Here is an 8,615-nt window from a genome sequence, read left to right on the forward strand (position 1 = left end):
AACGTCAAATATGATATTTTAGAAAGGTTGATTTAAATAAGTTATTTGGAAAAGCGTGGGACCTCCCTTCGTCGAATTCTGCTAATCCTGGAAACGTATACTACTAATTATTGCATACAATTACATGGCCGCTAGTAGTGTTGGACAAATTTAAAGATTTTTGTCTCAATTACAGGGCAGCTAGTAGTGCCTAATGTTTGTAAGTTGGGTATACATAATGACTGATGTCTCAATTAACAAACAGAATTTCTACTAATTCATTGTCGAGTTCAAGTTGTGACAAAGAAGTTTTGAATTGTAATGTGATAATTAAGACAATGGAAGAAGGAGATCTGCGACCATAAAAAAACCAAGCGATAATTGGGGCTTATTTTAACAAAACACTTGTCATAACCAAAATCACTTATTATATTATCACTAGTTTAGTGATAACAGAGATGAGTTTCGTAAATATATGATTTATTTACATCAGAAACAACAATATAAAGCAGCTACATAAATTAACTAAAGTAAATAACTAAGTAACACAATTCTCACAAGTGGAACACTGACTTCACATATATTAAAATAACTAAATAAATAACCAAGTAACACAATTCTCACAAGTGGAACACTGCCTTCACATATATTAAATGGTGGCACACACAAAAAAATAACAGTACACGCCACATAAAAGTCATTTCTAAACATCATAAAAAGCAAATTCACACATTCAAAGTATAAGTTTAAGAAAAAATAGCATATTTATTAGATACAAATCAGCAAGCAAAGATGCACATTTGTTGTCCATGGGGATGTCTACCACTTGCTGATATATTTCCCCCTCAAATTCAACAAAGATATTATCAATTAAAAGTCCAACATCTGAATTACCTTGTTGGCGGTGCATTTATTTTTGCAATTACTATGGTTGTAATTAACAACTAGATATTCATATCTAACAGTGCCCGATTTAGATGAAAAGACTCCGTGAATAATGTCTTTTAGCCGAGCTTTTAATTTACTGTGGGGAAGTTTAGTGTACAAGTTAGAAAAGTCAAACGTTTGTATAGATGAGACTGAAGCAAGTGATCTAGATTGCAAACCATAAAGTGATTCTTTGGAATTTTCGAAGAAAGTAGGGAACTATTAAAATGGGTATGTCTGTTCGTCCGTCTGTCTGTTGGCCTGTCTGTCCGTCAAAGAGACAATAACTCTCCTTCTAATTGAACTAGAATGTTCACACTTGGTGTAGGGGTTTATTAGGTCAATGCTTAGGGTAAAAAGAGATAAGCAATTTGATTGGTTGATCCTTTGGGACAGGGTAATTTTAGTTCTAATTAAGTGAGAGTGATGAAATTTGGTGTATATTTTTATTACATCAATACCTTGACTAAGTTCAATAATGAGCATTTTCTGCTCCGGGGAAACAGAGCGATAAGAAATTTGATTGGTCGAGACTTTGGAACACACAATAACTCTCATTCTAATTGAGCTAGAATATTCACACTTAGGTGTTTATTAGGTGAATGCCTTGACGGAGTTCGAAGATGAGAATTTTCTGTTGAAAAATTTGCAATTGAACCTAATTTTACTTGTCCAATGCCTCGAATAGTGTATCAATTCGTCGGTAGGCAGACGAAGTGACTTATCGTCAATAGGTACGGTATGAAGATAAGTCACTTCGTCTGCCTACCGACGAATTGCAGCCGTAAATAAGAATTAGCATGTCTACAAATGTTGCAGCTACAGAGGCTAGATGAAGGCACTGAAGTATGTCAAGGTTTCCCGAGTGTGTTAGTCTGTTCTTCCATTTTGCGTGAAGCCTGTGTCATTTTAGGCCCGAGACTATATAGCGCTTACGGCTAGACTCCGGATACATTCACTTCCGATGTGTGCGTTTGTTGTGTCTTGTGTACATGGAGTCCTGTCTTTAGACTGGTCTTGTTATTGTTTGTGTGTAGTGCGATCCCCGTGCACCCACTATTAACAGATTGTATCTTATGCCACCATGAACAATTACACAAAGGTTTTAATCTCTTTTACGTTTATCAGCTTTGTACATTTGAGTTCTGAATAGTATCTGCATTAAGGCCCCTATATGAACAAACCCACACGGGTCTAAAATAAATTTATTCCTGGGTTCTTTTGAAATGAACAATCGTAATAATATCAGGTTAATACATGGTGTGAATATTAACGTTATTTACATCAGGAATAAGGACATATATTTCAAACACAAGGCTTAATCACGAAGTTCACTCGATAAATAACCATCCGCTAATAATAATAATAATAATAATAATAATCTGCTTGTTTTCCCTTATTAACCAATGTCGAGAAGCAAGAAGAATCAACTGCACAGACATCCCCATTTATGATTTCCAAATTTTTATTATGAAATTGCTTTGATGAAATAATTATGTTTGCTTTTTTAGATTGTAATCTGTATATCGCAAATTTCACGAATAACGAAAACGAATGTCGAGCTAACTTCACACTGCCTTAAAAAACAACTTTTTTATGCTGAGCAACGAAGCGTGTCAATGGATTTAGCTCCCTTACATGTAACCGAAACCACACACATGGAAGTAATTTATTATTCAAAGTTGCCGTGACTAGATGTAAAAATATATTTCACCAGACCCCCACACGATTGGTGATTAAACAGGTATAAATTCGTATGATACAGGGCCATGATTAAAATGTCTTACCTGAGTAAGGTGTGACGACGCAAACGTTTGAATGAGTATTATCGCTTCCTGGTTTACTTTTCATTTTGATTTTCATTGATCAGCGATCAGTCTATATAGGTCGCAATATATGACAATTGCAAGATGATAAAACAGAGGAGATAGTAGAATCGGGGAGTGTTTTCACCATTGTTATTAAACTTATTTAAATGTAGAGTCGCCTGTCCAACTTCGTGGGTTTTCTCCGGGTCCTCCGGTTTACTCCCACTGCTAAAGACACCCCCCTCCCTCCCTCTCATCGTGTAAATTAATGTCTATTTCATATATATATATATTGTATATCATATAATGTCTATTTAAAGATCACATACCGAATTGAAACGCTTGATTACGTATAACATGCATTATCAACCACTCATATATGAGGTACATATAGAGAATCTCCTACCACTCTTTTTAGATATCAAAAATATCAACACAAAAAACGAGGCTCTGTCGAGTTTTTTTACTTTATCAACGAGTGTTGATATTTTTTGATATCAAAAAAGACGAGTAGGAGATTTTATTTATCACCCAATCCCTTCTTACATGCACAAATAGATAAATAAAGTTCTTTGCTGTAGATTTCACTTTTACTGAACATTATGGCGTACTGATACATCATTTTTTGACAGCAATTCAACCATTGCAAAGTCCTTTATATTGACCCAGTGTTTCCATCAAGGTCGGACAGGAGCGGCGACAATATACGTCCGCATGAAAATGTGTAAAATTAACCATCTTAATATTGAACAATCGGCAATCACCTTTAAAATACCTGTTAGAAATCTTAATCTGACAATAATCTTTATATGGAATTCCATATTAGATCTCTGTATAAAAGCTTTACCATCTCATGTCGAATCAATACGACATCTATTCACAGAAGATGCTGTGTCAACACATGACCGTTTTGTGGTCGTGCCATGACGTGATTACTGTACCACTGCCTTCATTTGAATAACAAATGAAAAATTACAAGGGTTACAAAGAATTCAAACAAGCCAACAGTGAGGCTGATGTCCACCGCCTAAATAAATAGATAACACATATTGATTAATTGCACATTTATCTTTTTCAAAAGTTTTGAGCAATCAAACTGATTATCTATACTTAGTATAAATACAAAATGTTCACGTTCAAACTCAGTCAAGGTTTTGCAGTACCTGGTAGTGAAACTATACACTATGTTTGATATCTCGCCATCAGTTAGAATCAAAGTTATCTTATCCCAGAGCATTGACAAATGAAATTTCGTACCTCTGCTTAACGGGAAATGTTAATCATTTAACTCAGTCAAGACATTCACCTAATGAACATCAAGTTTAAACATTCTACCCAATTAAAAGCAGAGTTGTTATATTCCAAAGTCTCGACCAATCAAATTGCTTATCGCAACTTAGCCTAAGCAGACAATTCTCATCATCGAACTTAGTCAAGGTAATGATATAATAAATCTATACTCAGAGTTTCATCGCTCTCACTTCATTATAACCAAAGTTATCAATCCCCTGTACTCGGCGTTTGATCGCTTTCACCTGAATAGAATCAAAGTTATCATGTTCCAAAGTCTCAACCAATCAAATTGCTTATCTCTCCTTACCCTAAGCAGAAAATTCTTGTCTTCGCACTCCATCAAGGCATTCGCCTAATAAACACCTACACCAAGGTTGAACATTCTAGTTCAATTAGAAGGAGAGTTATTGTGTCCCAAATAAGTGTGACGGACAGAAAGACCCATTTTATTAGTTCCCTGCTTTCTTCGATAGGCGCGTTGAGGGGGGCAATTAAAGCAGTCAGATATTTCTCCAGTACTGAATTCATTACATTGGCTTTGGATGATTGCGCCGAATGAACTCAAATGACTACTATCCCAAGCCAAGCACCTTTGTACCTACAAGCAGTAAATGGAACAGCAACTTCGTGCCAACAAGAGCCCATTCATCACCGATCATCATCTAGAAACCTTCGAGCACGTGACTAATTTCTACTAATGATTCACAACTACAACTTAAACCTTTTTTGTATGCGATCAACTGCCAAGTCAAACAATTTGGTGGCTAAAACTTCGTCCGACATATCATTAAATGAAATTAAGGCACTTTTTGGATGTCGGATTACAATTGAATATGGATAGATATGAACAATACTCGAAAGCTAAGGGTATGTTTTGCACAGTCACTCCAGGATTTCCGAAGGTTATTGTGTGGCACAAGACCGGTTTTTGGCCATATGGTAGACAACTGTAGACAAAACTGATAAAATCTGTTTGTCCAGACCAATTTTTAATTTTTCTAATTCGAACGTTTCAAAATCACTTTGTTCGAGACTGTGAATAATATTTAGATGAGGGTTGATTCCGACCAAAAACTCGTTAATGATAAAACAATATATCAAGAACAAACTAATAAAATGGGGATCGAAGTCTTGTTTTATTTGACCCAAATCAACGAATCCAGCTATTTTAAATCCAAGAGTAAAGCTATATTATGAATTTCCGTATTCCATACAAAATCATAAAGAGGTGCGTGTTTGTTCTTATAATGAGGTGCGTGTTTGTTCTTATACAGATGTAAAACTGGGTTAAACTGTATGTATCCAACGCCATCAAGAGCAGATGGTCGATTTTCGTTAGTTTCAATTGAACAGGAAATTTGTCGTAACATCCTAACTGAACAGGCAGAGGTCAGATAAATTGACAAGAAAGCTCTTACTAAATAAAATTATTCTATTGTTTCGTTTTGTTTATTTTTATGTCACGACAATATCAATTGTGACACACAAAACCTCATATATGTCTTGATTGGTTGTCGGCATTTTTACATCGGGGAAACGGGAAATGGTACGTAATCATCGACGAGATTGAAACATTGAATATGGGCCCTTATTTGTAAATAGACACAAAAAAAGGAAAAATAACGATTTCTGCATCTCAGCCATGGGGTTGTCTCAGCCATCTGGAAGAGTTTTTTTGACTATTAAACGTACATACACATTTCGAGACTCGTCTGTACAAACAAACATCCTGGTGCTACGCCACTGCTCTTACGTGTCACAACAAATAGTAATAAAATCAATAACAATTATAATACATGAACGGACACTGGCAGAAAATATCGGTATTGCCGATAATCATCGGTAAAGCGTTTTGGAGATCGATAATCGATACAGATTTAAAATATCGATAATCGTGCAATTACAGGTAGTCACTTGTGAGAAGAAATCCATAAAAGTAATCTTTGCACTGCTTATGATCAGAGTAAATGGTTTCACGACCATTCACATTTGTGTCCGTTCGTTTAACGCTTTGATTCTTTCATCTGTTTGCTTATAAATCCCAATCGCAGTCAAATACACACTTTTATTTTATAAAGGAATTTGTGAAGAATTACCTGAAAAGCAGACTTTGAATTTTACAAGAACGAAGAAAATAAGCTAGATAAATCGCATGCTTGTAGTAAACTGCGTCGAACGAAAGTCAAATACACAACACATTTGTACAGTGGAACGCATTGAGCCCAACGAAAATTTGGGGAAAAGTTGGAGGTGGGCAAAGAGACCAGAATTAACACTGAAGTCAATGGGGAAATTAATGGTGGTCTGCATTCAAGTGTGCCAATGGATTTATCTCCCTTACATGTACCCGAAACTTCACGCCGAGATCAGCCCTCAGTAACTCATCCCTCACTAAGAATACTTACCCTTCACTAACTGCGAATCAAGCTGACCGTCACTATGAAATTTGCTGGATGATCAAGACGTCAATGAATTCACTTGCTCGGTATTCGCTGATCCGAGCCTTCGATAAATAAAATGAAGTGAAAGTAGTCTATTTTTAGTAACCCATTTCTTTGCTCAAAATTATAATGCTTTTATCTCTTCTAAAGTATACAATCATGAATGTACCAGAAAATAACAAGTAGATTTAAAGAGCCATAGAAACCTACTTTCCGGTGATGTATGACATAATAACTGCAATTGCGTATTAAGACACGTATTTTGACATTAAACACTCGCCCCACCCCACCACTCTTTTTAATTCAGCCATTGAAGGCTACATGCATTCCGCCGAAAATATAATGAATACACTTCAAGAGAGGATTAACTTTACTCTTCAAAATAGATATCCGGAATTTTGGATTAAGCGCCGCATTTTTATTTTAAATAGCCCCCACCCCCTTTGACTTAACCATTAATCTTTTTTTAATGGTAAGTAAAAATAAATGTGCCAGAAAATTATTTATATATCTGAAAAGAAAAATGGATGTGCTTTTTAGTGATATGTAACAAGATATCGGGAATTTCGTATTAAGACCCGTATTTTTACTTTGAATAGCCCTACCTCCTTCATTCAATAAGAGTTCTGTTTCACTCTAGGCACATTCATTCATATTTACTTACCTTGATGGATAATCAAAGTTGAGTGAAACAAAATTCTATTGAATGATAGGGGTAGGTGTATTCAAAGTAAAAATACGGGTCTTAATACGAAATTCCAGATATCATGTTACATATCACTAAAAAGCACGTTCACTGCTCTTTTCAAATATATAAATAATGTTCTGGCACATTCATATTTACTTACCTTGATAGATGATCAAAGTTGAGTGAAACAAAACTCTATTAAATGATGGGGGTGGGGTATTCAAAGTAAAAATACGGGTTTTAATACGAAATTCCCGATATCTTGTTACATATCACTGAAAAGCGCATTCATTGCTCTTTTCCAGTATGTAAATAATTTTCTGGTAATTTATATTTACTTATCTTTAAAAAAAAACAGCGGCTGCCAGGCAGGGTACGCCCACATTTTCGAGAGATGGATAGAGAACAAGCTAAGAAGAAAATGATTTTTCCTACAATCAAGGGCCATAATTCAGGAAATTACAATTCGATATGCGCAAATATCGAAAGGAACCGAGATCTTTGTGTTATAAACTTACATTTCAAGTTTCAACAAAATCGGATAAAAATTGTGACTTCTATAGGGTCCACAACTTTAATATACCCTATTTTTACGCTATTTGAGAACGAACGGCGGCCATTTTGTCTGTCAATTTTGGGCCGATTTTCACGAAATACGAACTCAGCCGTCCTTAGGGTGTAACGGTGATATAATAATACGGTTTTTAAATCGGATAAAAATTATGACCTCTATAGGGTCCACAAGCTAAAAATGCGATTTTTCGTACAATCAGGAGCCATAATTCAGGAAGTTACGGTCTGATATGCGCAAATATCGAAAGGAACCGAGATCGTTGGGTTATAAACTTACATTTCAAGTTTCAACAAAATCGGATAAAAATTGTGACCTCTATAGGGTCCACAACCTTGATATACCATATTTTTACGCTATTTGAGAACGAACGGCGGCCATTTTGTCTGTCAATAATACAGTTTTTTTAAATCGGATAAAAATTATGACCTCTATAGGGTCCACAAGCTAAAAACGCGATTTTTCGTACAATCAGGGGCAATAATTCAGAAAGTTATGGTCCTATGTGCGCGAATATCGAAAGGAACCGAGATCTTTGGGTTATACACTTACATTTCAATTTTCAACAAAATCGGATAAAAATTATGACCTCTATAGGGTCCACAACCTTGATATACCATATTTTTACACTATTTGAGAACGAACGGCGGCCATTTTGTCTGTCAATTTTGGGCCGATTTTCACGAAATTCGAATTCAGCCATCCTTAGGGTGTAACGGTGATATAATAATACGGTTTTTTAAATCGGATAAAAATTATGACCTCTATAGGGTCCACAAGCTAAAAACGCGATTTTTCGTACAATCAGGGGCCATAATTCAGGAAGTTACAATACGATATGCGCGCATATCGAAATGAACCGAGATCTTTGGGTTATAAGTTTAAAAAAAATCGGATAAAAATTCTGA

Source organism: Patella vulgata, chromosome 6, assembly GCF_932274485.2.
Source record: "Patella vulgata chromosome 6, xgPatVulg1.2, whole genome shotgun sequence".
In the NCBI taxonomy this organism is placed as follows: Eukaryota; Metazoa; Mollusca; class Gastropoda; family Patellidae; genus Patella; species Patella vulgata.